A 15593-nucleotide genomic window follows, 5' to 3' on the forward strand; every position below is an offset into this window, starting at 1 on the left:
TCAGTAGATATATTAAATCAAGAATGGTATGAAATAGATTTACAAGATCTATATTTAGATAATGAAAGAATAGAATGGTACGATTTAGAAATAAATTCAGATTAAAATGAATTACGAATATTTACAATATTGGATAGAAGCTATGGAAGATATAAAATTATTAGAACAATTAATGGCGGAAAATTTATATATGTATCAAAGAACCCAAGATATGTTATATCTAGAGTATATCATAAATAATATTAAAGAAATATTCAGATTAAAACAACTATCGGAAGAATACTACAATAAATATTATTACATATTACCATGAATTTAGCACTACCAAAAAATAATATTAAAGAGATATCAAGATTAAGACACTTAACAAAAAATATTATAATAAAAATGGTTAAAACAAATTACTCACCTACCACACTACCACCCACCACACTACCACTTATATGAATCTCTCAACTACCAGTTCCGCACCGAAAAATGAAATATAAGTAAGTTCACTATAACTAACAAGAACAAAACTCAACTTAGCCAATAATTCTCAAGTAACAACACTCCTCGGTAGTGGCACCATTTTTATTACACGTATCATGACACTTCATCCAATACAAAGTGCCAACGATTGTTAGTTAGTAATATAACCCAACTAAGTGAGTTGGGGTCGAATCCCACAGGGAGTGGTACTTATTCGAGAATCAATAGAAAAGCATGAATATGTTCAAGTCAATCATAGGTAAAAAGATTTATGAATAAAAGCATGATCCATGTTTGGGGTGACACAAGTGTCAAATAACAGGGGGGTTTTGGTTTCAATTATCAACTATAACAACAAATAACATGAAAATAACAAGTATAGAGACGGGTTCTTGGAATGTGATTAGATTATAGGCTAAGGTAGACAATTAGGTGATTGCAATTAATAGTAAATAGTTGTAAATCAGTGAATAAGCTAGATTTTAGTGGGGATAAACTTTCTCTAGAACAATTTACCCCAAATCAAATTGGTTTCTCTCGAATACCAATACGCAACAATTAAGAACAACCTACGCTTTAGTCCATTCACTCTCTCGAGCTGAATGTGTGGAAAAGGGTTTAGGATTCGCTCTCTCGAGCTGAACCCATAACAACCCAATACCCATAGACCATCAAATCAGTAATCTTGGTTTTAAAACCTCTCTCTCGAGCAAGCAAAAACACGAAGGTAGAGTTGCATTTGCAACTACAACCCTTTAGATTAAACCACAATTACTGACTGAAATCGCTTTTAAACAACATTTACACTATCAATTAACAATACCCAGCAGCTAAATAAACCCAAAATCACATAATCACACCACAAGAATTGGGATTTTAGCTAGACATCATAAAAAGATAGAAGTCGTTACCAAATTGTGTTTCCATCAGTTGGGTAAGGTTAATTTCATCTATACAAAGGTCTAAGATGAAGAATCTTCAACGCCAACTTCCAATTTCTAAGAAATGGAAATCTTCAAATCTTCAAAGCTAAGGAAACATTGTCTCCAAACTCAGTTCTAATCTTTTTTTCTCAAAAACTGAACAATAATATTCTATAGTGAAAACTAGATAAAAATCTGATGCTAAACTAAAAATTCAAACATGTATTTATAGTCGCCAAAAATGTGTTGCGGAGGACCATTCGGCGCAATAAGTCGGGATCGCCGATCCACTCGGTGATCCGCCCTTTGGTCAGTTCCGTCGCCTTTTTTGTTTGGCCTTCAGCAACTTCAAGTTCTGTAACTTTGGGCGATATAGCACTGCATCGTGGAACCGTTCAGTGACTCATTGATTGCTCATTTCTATCGCCGACTTGATTTTCTCCTTAAGGGCTTGGCACACTGTAACATTAGGCGAGACCATGGCCATTCAGCGACTTGCCCAATGGTATAGGTCATCCTCAGGCCTTCTTTTTTTCATTCTTTTAGCTGCCTTGTTCCTTTTTGTTCATTAGTGTCCTTGCTTTGCTCCTTAATCCAAATAACTGAAAATTAAGGATTTACATCAGTTATTGGCACAAAATATGCATTTGAAGACACTAAATCTACTAAAATAAATCCCTAAATGTGTCCAAATCGTGGACTCATCAAGCGACGCAAGTGAACATGATCTTTACGGCCTTCCAGATCTGGACCAACAGATGGTCCCTCTCCAGACCCTTCCTCCTCTCCTGGCGCAGCTCGCGGCGGAGCATCTCAAGCTCTAGGGTAGTGTTCGGGGGAACAGAGGTGGTGGTAGTGATAAGGCACGCCATCCTCCTCCGCACAATTGCTAAATCCTTTTCTACCTATGCCGCTTAAAGTGGAGCCTGAGACCTGGTGGGGCGACTGTCATCAACTCCCTTCTCGTTTGACTCTACGACCACCTGACTACTGCTAGCCCTGTTTATCCTCCTTCTTTTTCTATGAGAAGTAGAAGCTTGTCTAACAAAAAGAGGGTGAACGGGGGGGTCCATGGGAAATACGTCATCAATGTCGAGAAGCGGCACTACCGCCCGGTTGCACAGCACAGTGATAAGACCATGGAGGAAGAACGCCTTCTTGTTACCCCGGTAGAACATCTTCCACTCTGAAATAATATGCACCTCAACATTCAACTCAATTCCCTGCACCATGTGCGCCACCACCAAAGACCGAGGGAATGTCACGTCGGTGCAGTTGCCCGATGGGTGAATCCTCCTAGTGACCGAGTGAAGCCACCTCGTAGCATTCGGTGACCAGTCTGTGATAGTAATAGCCCCCAGCTGTAGGCCTATAGACTCTGTCCCGACGAGCAGGATCCACTAGTATGTCTCTCAGCCATTCCACATTCATCTCCCTCAGGTTAGCCTCGTACTCAGCGTTCGAGACCTCCGACACCTCAAGTGCCACATTAATGGTGGTGGAATTCAAGGGGATGTCAACCCCCCGGATGCGTATGATGGGGTGAGGGTCGTCCCAGCAGACAGTAGGCAGGATAACAGAGAATTCTCGCACCCAGTCAGCACATGCGGCAGGGGCAGCCTCAGTCAGTGGAGCCCACCCGAACACCATCAGGTGAGCATAGAAAGCTGGCTCTTTCTCCTCCAGTCGGAGTATGACAAAACCCCTCTCATAGCAGAATTTGTTGTTCCAGAAATCATGATGCCTCTCTTGACTGGCAGTATTGGGAAACTGGATGAAAGTTAGATTGTCCTCGCTAGCACCAGCCATTTAGAGAAGCTTGCAAGAATGTAAAATATACGTAAGAACACGATAGAGTAGACAGTTTAATGTCGAAAAAGAGAAGAGAGGGAAAATTTTGAATCAACGGGCAGGCCACTGGTCCCCAATATCCCGCCACAGCGGCCCAAATCCCGCCACAATGGGATGATGGAGGCCGCCACAGTGGGATGAAGGTCGCTAGAGCGGCCTTCATCTGGGAAGAACACCAGGCGCGATCATGGCGCCTCTCAATTCCAAAATTCCTATTTTTGGCAGAATTCTAGTAGATCAGAGTATATTAACTACCCTAGAGCCTAAATATGAAATCATATTAGCAAATAAAGCCCTAAACAGTGCCCAAATATGAGTTTTCTATCAAGTGACCCTTCAACTCCCCCCCAACCATTTTGGTACCGATTCAAGCGTATTTCTACAAAATCCTTATGCACAGAACATTGTGAAGACATTAGGGACGTAATAAAAATATCCATGCTACGTTATTTATCGAAACAAGGAACCCATTTCTTTGTAGAAAAAATACCCCCAAAAACCTATTCTACCCGATCGATTAGTGTCATGCAACCGTTGTTAGTTAAGTATTGAAGTAAAGAGAATAGGGAGCAAGATCATTACCTTAGAATAGGGAGAAAGATCATTACCTTAGAATTGACATCTGGAAGCGAAGTGATCAAGAGGTTTTGGGAGAGTTTTAGTGAGGCAAAAAAGGAGAAACAAGGAAAACCATTCCTCATTCCTCATTTGCTTTTTCCAAGAAATATTCAAAGCACTTTGCTTCAATCAGTAAAATGTAGACACAGTAGAATATTTTTTCCTCATTTACAGTAAGCTGCACATTTTACTCTGTATTTAATCTATACTTCTAAGCTGCATCAGCTTTAATTCTGTTCTTGTTGCTCACCCTGCAGGTATATTTTTGTAGCATAGATCATTATGCCCTAAAAATGGTAGAAGATAATGAATGGATCATTAGGCCCGTAACTTGTTGATATAGTAGGTAAGTGATGGTCTTGAGTACTACCTAAAGATAATAAACCACAAAGCATAGGCAAGTGTAAAGAAGGTTCTGATACACCTATATTGCACATAACGAATAATTTTATCTAAATAATACTAGTAAAGTTCTAAGAATTCATGCCTCCATTCATTGAGCTATACAAAATCTTCTTCTTCCTAGAATTAAGAAACAACAGAGATTTAATTGATCAACATACTAGTCAGGTCAATTATAGGAATCATCGATCTATTCGGGATAGAGAAAACTGTTATGAATCTGAAATATAAATAATAGAGGAAATGTAAATGTGAAATATAGATAACATATTGTGTAGTTCTTAATTCTTGCATCTATTAGATGACTTTTTCTTTAGATTTTAAATTAAATTTTACGTATAGTCAGAGCACCAACAACTTATTGTGATGCTAGAGCTTTGCCTCATCTTGCTAATATGCTGAAGAGGCACAAAGATGCTTAGAACTCTCGAGAAGTCAATGATGTCATTCAATGGGCAGTTGATGCAGTCACAAAAGTTGTTAATGAAAGCAGTAGCATCAAAACTCGTGTTAAGTTAGTTTATTCGTATCTAAAAACATTGCTATTGTTGCATCTACGAAAATGGAAAAAAAGAACAATGAAAGAAGAACGTGGATTCAAGATTGAGATAAAATACCAACCTATTATGTTGTTGTTTTCCCCTTCTATCTTAAAGGGCATATTACTGTTGCCAATTTAAAGCCTATTTGACTTTGTTAGCAAACAATAGCTACTGCCTAAATATAGTTGCGAATTATCCGACTAATAGTGTATATTGAGCATCATGGTGGTCAGTACTAACCACAAAAGAACAATCCTCTAAATTGAATAATGGGAATGACATTAGTAGGTTTCTTAGCCATGTTCACCAAGTCCCTTCCACTTCTGTGAGAAAATTCAATAACATATACAACCCCTTCCTGTAAAGAAATGATCTCTAATATAAAAACCAGCACTGCCATCAATACTAAATATGAATTAATTCACATAAATAGATACTTATAGGACCAACAAGGTTTGAGACAATAAATATTGTGGTTCCTGAAGCAGCACCCTGGTAAAGGACACGATTACCTGGTTTCTCTTACAAATTCAACATGAAAAGAAATGTGTTATTCTAGAAACAAATAAAACAACTTTAAAGATCATGAATTGACAGGAGACAAACTTAGAATCCAGACATCATCAGCTCCTCCAAAAATTGCAGCTGCTAACTTAGAACGGAAAGGATTCCACACTCTGTATTCAACCTTTGTTCCATCTTCATTCTATGAATATAGACAAGTTAACAATCTTATACATTAAAGAAAATCTAGCATTGGGTTAGTTCTGACATGCATAAATTAATAAGTTTATATTTTATGGATATATTAAGGATGATAATCGGTACAGAACAGAATAGTAGTATACAAGATGGGGAATATAGGAGCAGCTACAACAACAGATTCATTAAAGTTCAAAATTTCTTGTTCCATCGATAACGAGTAAGAACAACAACACTTTGATAAAATTAGCTAGACTGGCCTTAAATTCATTAAGAGAAGTTGCATGTAATTTAAATGAACAAAACCTTACTTTTAGATCCACTTAATAACCAAATTTATAACACTAAGTTATGCACATCCAAGAAAGACTCAACCTTGCAAGCATTTGGTACCAAGAGTCATAAAAAAACATACACACAACAAACAGAACAGTAAAAAATCTAACAAAAAGATAAAAGAAAGGTTATAACCTGAACAAAGATTTTCTTTTCATTGTAGACAACTTCACCGGGTACCAAATTCTTAGTACAAAGATCATCTTTCTTGCCCTTAGCAGTGAACACGCCTCCATGTCTATGAGGCTCCACCACAACCTTACTACCACTCTTCGCAATGAACATGCCTCCATTGCAAAAGAGAACAAGTAAACAAGAGCTAGGCTTCAAGATTAAGACAAATGACAAACTATTATGTTGTTGTTTCCCCATATTTTTACACATATTACATTTGTTAGATAGCTGAATATTCCTTAACATCATATTATTCTGAGTAAGGCATGTCACATTTAGAACTGTCTAGTCGAATATCAAAATGTATGTGGGTAATACAACTACGAGCTAGACTCCCAAAAATCAACAAAAATCGTATCTACAGACACAAGAATATAAAAACCCTAAAGTTAAAATTTAGACTTTCAAAGAAATAGTTTCTTACTTGATAAACCCTATTTCAACAAAATTCTTTCAATGTGATGAAGCTTTAAGACACCATCTTCTCAAGTGAAGCATTTTAGTGAGGCGTGTTCATCTGTGATACGTAACCTTCAGCTCTTCAACAAGAAATCGTGAAATCATGTTCTTCAGCTTTTCAACGTGAAATCGTGAAATATCAGAATGTTTGACGGAAATCGTGTTCTTCAGACTTAGCTTGGAGAGAAAATCATGTTCTTCAAATTGACGAAAAGTTTTTCTGAGTTGGGGAAAAAGAAAGTCTTAATGTTTTATGAATTACATGATAAACCTTCATCGATTCATCGAGAAGTTCTTCAGTGATTCAACGAGAAATTCTTTAGTGATTCAGTGTGTTCTTCAGTGATTGAGCGATAAAGTTTGACGGAGAGAAAATCTCTTCGGCTCGATTTGGGGGATTCAGCGCGTTCTTCAGTTCTTTAGTTCTGATTTGGGGGAAACGTAAATATTAATGTTTTATGAAATATATTTTTTTCTTAATAAAAATGGGTGGGAGAGTTGAAAATGTTGAAGGGAATATAATATTTTAGTGAAAACTTTAAGGCCACATTTGTAATGTGTTGCTTTTACAATTATAAAAATAGAACACTTTAAAAATGTGACCATATATGTAAATAGTTGTTGCCAATTACATCATACATTAACGACGCTTATAAAGTGTAGCTTATATCATTAAAGAGTACACTTTACAAGTGTTGTCAATATTATCGAAGCTAAAAGTTAAAAACTTGGGCTATGCTTTAAAAGCATCCCAAAAACTATTTTAGGCAATACTTTACAAGCGTTGTCCAGATTTAGTGTCGCCGTAGGCCTAAAATGTTGTACTGTGTACTTATGGGGATCCTCATGAGCCAAACCACTGAAAAGCCCTTCTAGTTGCAAGAGTTGCAACATAGTACTCGTGTTGTGAAATACCGCATTCCCTTCGGCCGGAGGCAAGCGAATGGCACCAATACCTCCCATGAGATGGGGGTCATTAGCATGAGGCTCATTGACATTGTTGAGGTTTCTGATGTCGTCTTGATGGCCTACTTGGCTACCATTGCTTCCGTTTATGCTCATACTTCTTGTTTTCAATACGAACAAGCAAAACAAAACTGAAAATAAAGTAAGTAGAACTACCATTAACAAGAGAAAAATTCAACTAAACCAAAAATTCTCAATTAACACCACTCCCCGGCAGCGGCGCCATTTTGACTTGACGTATTCGGGTGCTTCATTCAATACTAAGCGTCCACGGTCGTTCAATAGTAATATAACCCAACTAGTGAGTTGTGGTCGAGTCCCAAGGGAGCGGTTTGTAATTGTGAATTAAGAGAAAAACATAAATGTGTTCAAGTCAATTATAGCTATAGACATTTAAGAAGAAAGACATATCAAATTAAAGGGTGACACAAGTGTCAATTATCAAAGGGATTTGTAATCAATTATCAATTAAAATGACAACTAAAAAAGAAAATTCAAATATGGAGATTGGATTCTTGGGATGTGATAGAAATATGGGCTAAAATAAACAACCGGGTAAATGTTATTAATAGTAAATCGCTGTATATTTGTTACTAAGCTAGACTTTAGTGGGGGTAAATTTTCTGCCGAACAATTTACCCCGAATCAAATCGGTTTCTCTCGAATACCGATATGTGGCAATGAAGCACATCCTTCGCCTTAGTCTATTCACTCTCTCATACCGATAAGTGGCAATGAAGCACAACCTTCGCCTTAGTTTATTCACTCTCTCGAGCTGAATGTGTGGGAGCAGGTTTAGGAATCACTCTCTCGAGCTGAACCCACGACAACCTAATAACCACAAAATATCGATTCAGTAGTTTTGGTTTTAAAACCTCTCTCTCGACCAAGTCAAAAACACAAAGATAAAATTTTATTTGGAACTACAACCCCTTTAAATTCAAACAAAACTACTGAACGAAATCACCTTTAAACAGCAAAATAACTATGTATAAGCAATACCCAGCAGTAAATTCAACCCATATTCATTTATTCACACCCCAAGAATTGGGGTTTTAGCTAGACATAGTAGATAGATAGAAATCGATACCGAAAAGTGTTTTTATCAAATGGGTACGATAAATATTTTCTCTACACAGGTCCAAGATGAAGAATCTTCAATACACACTTCCAATTTCTTAGAAATGGAAACCATCAAAACTTCAAAGATAAGGAACAAAGTCTCCAAAACTCTAAATTTTAAAGATTGAAAATAATGTTTGATACTGATTTCATACAAAATATGATTCCCTACAAAATCTGATTTTCTACAAAATCTGATACTAAGCTAAGAATTTAAACTAGTATTTATAGTTGTCAAAAAATGTGCTGCGAAAAAGCACTCGGTGCAATTAGTCAGGATCGCCGATCCACTCGGCCATCTGCCCTTTGGTATGGTTCATAACCTTTTCGTATTTGCCTTCAGCAAATTCAAGTTCTGTAACATTGGGCGATGGAGTACTGCATCGCAGAATCATTTGGCAACTCGCCGACTGCTCTTTTATCTCACCGACTCGATTTTCTCTTTCAGAGCTTGGCACAATGGAACATTAGGCGAGGCTATATCCATTTGGTGATTCGCCTAATGGTTTAGCCGAACCTCAGGCCGTCTTTTCTTCGTTCTTTGCCCAGTATTGTCCTTGTTTAGTCTCTAACTCCTAATACCTAAAACTCAAGGATTTTCATCAGTTATTGAGACAAAATATGCATTTGAGGACACTAAGTTTATCAAAATAAAGCCCTAAATGAGTCAAAATCGTGGACTTATCACAACACTAGCACCAGACCTAGGAGGCAAGAGAGTAGTGAAGGAACTGGGAGTAACAGAAGGGACAACACTAGATGTACTTGAAGGCCCAGGGGCCGGAGTAAGCAATACTGCCTCTGCATGTAGTGTATCTGTATCAACAACTGGTGAGGTGTCCACCGGGGCTACCTTCTTTTTCTCTGCGTCATCCTTCAAGTACTCCACCATAATGCGCCATATATCGGTAGAAGAAGTGGGAATCACTGATGAGTCCACAAATTGGACTCATTTAGGGCTATATTTTAATAGAAATTGTGTCCTCAAATGCATGTTTTGTCTCGATATCTGATGCAAACCTTAAAGTTTCAGGTATCTGAAGTTTGAGGGAAAGCATTGACACGATCGAGCAAAAAAGAATCAAAAGAAGCTAAAAGAACGAAGAAATGAAGATCTGTGACTCACCGAACCCATTTGGTGAATCATCAATAGATCACATATTTGCCTTTTGTTCCAGTGTACTGAGCTCTGAAGGAAAGGATCAAGTCGGTGCATCACCAAGAAGTTCCACGAAGAAGTACCATGTCGCCCAATGACCCAGAGCACGACGATGTTGAGGACAGGTGCAAGATGGCGATGAACTACACCAAAGGGCGAATCACCGAGTTGATTGGTGATTTCGACTAACGACGCCGAATGATCCGCTGCAGCACAAATTTGTGAAAACTATAATACTAGTTAGAGTTGTAGTTTTATAGTCGAACAATTACTATTATTTTCATATATAATAGTACTTTTAGTATATTTTCTCTGAGTTTGAGAGGATTTTGATAACTTGAAGAAAAACAGGGTTTCATCTCCAAGGATATCGACCTGGGTCTCTTGGATTCTTCATTCTTGGTCTGTACAAGACTTAAATCTACATAACCATTTGAATGCAAGCTCATTTAGGCATTAATTTCTATCTCTTAATGTGTGGCTAAAAACCCCATTCTTGGGGGTGTGATTTAGCGAATATGGGTTGAGATTGTTGTTGGGTCTTGTTTGCTGATAGATGAGTTCAAACGGGGAGAACATATGCTAAGCGGGTCACCCAGTGGGTGGTGCTTTTCATCGAGATGACATCGATGATGTTAATAATGTTTATAACCCCGCCCATGTGGGCGAGATGGGTGCAATTTGCATCCCACAAGCCAACGGAAATGTAATGTTCGAAGTTACTAGCTCAACACTCCAGCTCATACATTCAAGGGGTTTATTTGGAGGGCTAGAGCATGAAGATGCGCACGAACATATACGAAGCTTTGTGGAAGTGTGCACCCCTTTATCGTTCAAGAATCTATCTCAAGAATCCATACGGCTTCGCTTATTTCCATTATCATTGACCGGGGGAGCTACTAAATGGTTGGTCGACCTTCCAAACAACTCCATCAAGTAATGGGAGGAGCTGGTTATAGCCTTTCACGAAAGATTCTTTCCTTCATCAATAATGATGAAACTGAGAGAAGACATTCAGAATTTCAAGCAATAGGAGGGTGAACCAATTCACGAATCATGGACAAGGTTCAAAAGATTTTTGCGTAAGTGCCTAATGCATGGACTGCCAAGTGAATTGTTTCTCCAATAGTTTTACCGTAGTCTGGACTCGGTTAATAAATGGATAACTGATCAATTGGTGCAAAGAGGAATAATGTTACAATCATTTGAAGTAGCCTCATTTCTCCTAGATTGTATGACTAAAGTAAACCAGGCATGGTACACCAAAGATGATCAAGTTTCCCCACTGTGCATCCGATTAATGCAAGAACAAATTGATAAAGAAAGAGAAAGGGACGAAAACATCAAAAAGATGTTTTCTCAAATGGAAATTCTAAAAGAACAAATGAAAGGGACACGTGGAGTATTTCTCGTTGAGAAGCGTTATACTTCCGGTTACTCAAGACCGGGGGAGAATAAAGGTTGGAACTCAAGAATATACGAGGAGGGTTTCCACCCACGCTATCAACTGCGGGGCGGAAATCATGGTTGGAACTATTACAGGGGAGAAGAATCAAGGAGATATTGGCAAGATTGGGCTGAGCAGGATGATCATGCGGAGGACCATACTCACTTGAGTGAAAGCCCGAAATCTAAAGGGAGTGCAAACAATCCTAGGGTAAATGATTTATTATCTCGCATACTCGATAAAGTTGAGGGCTCTGATGATTTGCTAAAAGGGATGAAAGATGACTTTGCATCATTGCATAGTAAAGTGAATTCTCATGCTGATGCCATCAAAATGCTGGAAGGTAAATTGAGTCTATTATTAGCTCAATTAACGTCCAAAACTTTGATGGAAGATATTGAAAGAGAGCTGGTTGTAGTTACCTGTAGCAGTAAGGTGGAAATAGGGAATATGATGGAAGATGAGGATCCTCAAAAACATGAAAAGGGCCAAGATGTGGAGGAACAAGAATTACCTATTCGACAAAACCTCACTAAAGAACCCTAGGAGGAAGCAGAGCAACAAGTTCATGTTCCAAAAGTCATGCACCCTTTACCCAAGATACCTCCACCATTTTCCCAACGTCTGAAAAAAAAGAATGAAGATGAGAAGTTAAAATTTTTTTTGTCAGTATTCAAGAACATATCAATTAACATCCATCTGGTGGAAGCATTATTGGAAATGCATACGCCAAATTCATGAAAGAGCTGGTTACAAAGAAAAGGAGCTTGGAATATGAAACGATCAAGGTGCCCCATAGGTGCAGTGCAATTATGACGAATGGTTCAATCACTAAGGGAAAACATCCAGGGGCATTCAGAATCCCGTGCACAATTGGCATGCTCCAATTCGCTAAAGCTTTGTGCGATTTCGGAACAAGCATTAACTTGATGCCCTATGAAATATACAAGTAACTTGGTTTGGGCGAACCAAATGCAACCACAATGAGACTCCTTATGGCTGATCGATCAATCAAGCACCTAGTGGGGATACTCTATGACATATTGGTAAAAGTAGATCGGTTCATTTTTGTGGCTGATTTTGTGATTCTAGATTGTGAGATCCATGCTGAAATCCCCATTATTTTTGGAAGGCCATTCTGAGCTACTGGGCGAGCATTGGTGGATCTCGAAAGTGAGAAATTGATGTTCCGTGTGAACGATAATGAGGTGACCTTCAATATCTGTAAATCCATGAAGCAACCAAGTAATATCCATGTAGTGGCAAGTGTGAGCCATTTAATGTACAAGAATGAACCCCTTGAATCTGTACTTGCCAATTATGATGAATCCGAAGTTCAGGGCTATGAGGAAGTCATAGCTGCCTTATCAGGGTTCGGAGCATATTCAAGGAATCCAATCAAGTTGGATATCGACCTGAAAAATTGAGAAAGTCCTCCTGCAAAGCCATCAACAGAAGAACCACCGAATCTGGAGTTAAAAGCCCTACCCTCTCATCTCAAAAATGCTTTCTGAGGAGGCAATAATACTTTGCCAGTGATTATCGCAACCGATTTTCTTTGAAGGCAGGTAAAATTGCTCATTGAAGTATTGCGGAAGCATATAAAAACTATTGGATGGACAATACCCAATATAGTAAGAATTCCTCCTGGCATCTGTACTGACAAGATTCGGCTCGACAATGAATGTAAACCTAGTGTGGAACATCAATGGAGATTGAACCCTCCATTGCAAGAGGTAGTGAAAAAGGAGATCATCAAGTGGCTAGATGCGTGAGTCATTTACCCTATTGCAGATAGTAAGTGGGTAAGTCCAGTGCAATGTGTACCGAAGAAGGGAGTAATAACTGTAGTCCCAAATACAAAAGGAGAACTTGTGCCGACAAGACTAGTGACTGGGTGGAGAGTCTGTATGGACTATTGAAAGTTTAACTCATGCACAAAGAAAGGCCATTTTCAAATGCCTTTTATGGACCAGATGCTTGATTGGTTATCAGAAAGAGGGTGGTATTTTTTTTTGGATGGATACTCCAGGTACAATCAAATCTTTATTGTGCTAGCAGACCAAGAGAAAAACACTTTTACTTGCACTTGTGGAACATGTGAATTCAAATGGATGACATTCGGGTTATGTAATGCCTTAGCAAAATTTCAGCATTGCATGCTGTCTATTTTTGCAGATATGGTCGAAGACTCTGTGGAGGTATTCATGGACGACTTCTCAATCGTAGGTATACGTTTGAAGAATGATTGACACACTTAGGGCAGGTACTTCAAAGATGCGTGGAAACAAATTTCGTTCTGAATTGGGAGAAATGTCACTTCATGGTGAAAGAAGGTATCGTTCTTGGGCACATGGTGTCACAAAAGGGGCTGGAGGTCGACAAGGCAAAAATTCAGGTCATTGAGAAATTACCCCCGCCGATTTCAGTGAAGGGTGTTCGCAGCTTCTTGGGGCATGCATGGTTTTACAGAAGTGTCATCAAAGACTTCTCAAAGATTGCACTCCCATTATGCGAACTCTTAGAGAAGGAAGTGAAATTCTATTTTAATGATGCTTGTACGACTGCATTTCAGTGTTTGAAAGAGAAACTACTATCCACTCTGATTATCATCAGCCCTAATTTGTCCGAATCATTTGAGTTAATATGTGATGCTAGCAGTATAGTATTGGGGGTCATGTTAGGGCAAAGACGCAACAAACTGTTTCACCCAATTTACTACCCAAGAAAGACTCTAAATAGTGCCCAACAAAACTATACAGTCACTGAACAAGAGTTACTTGCAGTAGTCTATGCATTTGAAAAGTTTCGGGCATACCTGCTAGGCACCAAAGTAATCGTACATACTGATCAAGCAGCACTCCATTACTTGGTGGCAAACAAAGATGCAAAACCACGATTGACAAGGTGGGTGCTACTTATACAAGAATTTGATTTTGAGGTAAAAGATCGAAAAGGATGCGAAAATCAAGTGGCTGATCATTTATCAAGGTTGGAAATAAGGGCAAATGCTGAGCATCAGGTCGACATAGACGAGTCTTTCCCCGATGAATAGGTGTTTGCAATATCTCTCAAATGTACGCGATGGTATGCAGATTTTGCAAATTACATTGTGTGTGGCTGATGCCTGATTAGTTGACCTTTTAGAAACAGAAGATGTTCATGTTCGATGTTAAAAAGTACTTTTGGGATGAACCATACTTGTTCCGAGAATGTGTTGACCATGTCATTAAAAGGTGTGTTCCGGAGGAAGAAACGGTAGAAATTCTCCGTGCTTGCCATACATCTTCAGTGGTAGGTCACCATGGTAGTATTCGCATCGCCGCTAAAGTTCTCCATAGTAGATATTACTGGCCGTCCCTCTACAATGATGCACATGAGGTTATAAAGAAATGCTCTCAATGTAAGCAGCAAGGCGGAGTGTCTAGAAGACACGAGTTACCTCTCACTCATATTTAGAGGTCGAGCTATTTGATGTATGTGGGATCGATTTCATGGGGCCATACGTGAGGTCATTTGGAAATAAATACATCTTGGTGGCTGTAGATTATGTTTTCAAATGGGTGGAAGCCATCGCACTTCCCAACAACAAAGGAAAAAGTGTTGTCCAATTTCTGAAACGCTACATCTTCCTAAGATTTGGTACTCCGAGAGAAATCATTAGCGATGGGGGTCCTACTTTTGCAATAGGTGGTTTTCAATGGCACTGAGCAAATATGGGATGAAACACAAAGTAACATCCCCATATCATACCCAAACAAGTGGCCAAGTCGAAGTGTCAAATCGGGAAATCAAAAGCATTTTGGCAAAGACAGTAAATGTCAATAAAACTGACTGGTCTAGGAAATTCGATGATGCACTATGGGCCTATCGGACCGCTTACAAAACACCTATCAGGATGTCTCTATATCAGTTGGTTTGTGGTTAGGCTTGTCATTTGCCCGTAAAATTAGAACACAAAGCATTGTGGGCATTGAAAGCTTCAAATTTGGACTGGTCAAAAACTTCAAGGGAGAAGGTAGAGCAGTTGAACAAACTAGATGAATTCAGACTCAGATCGTATGAAAGTTCAGCCATCAACAAAGAGAATATGAAAAGTGGAATGACGCTCGGATACTCAACCGAGTCTTCAAGGTAGGAGATTAGGTTTTGTTATACAACTCTCGACTTAGACTCTTTCCCGAAAAACTCAAATCCAAATGGTCTGGACCTTTTAGAGTAACACGAGTGTTCACCAATGGTGCTATAGAAGTTGAAGATCAGGATGGACCATCATTTAAAGTGAATAGTTAACTTCTGAAATTATACTTTGGGGATTGTCAAGAGATTTCTCTGGTTGTAGTGGTGTATTTGGAAGAAGCCTGAAGGCGCTGCTGCATCGTGCCACGACGTTAACAAAGGCATTGTTTGGGAGGAAACTC

Source organism: Solanum tuberosum, unplaced genomic scaffold (genome assembly GCF_000226075.1).
Source record: "Solanum tuberosum cultivar DM 1-3 516 R44 unplaced genomic scaffold, SolTub_3.0 scf00054, whole genome shotgun sequence".
NCBI lineage: Eukaryota > Viridiplantae > Streptophyta > Magnoliopsida > Solanales > Solanaceae > Solanum > Solanum tuberosum.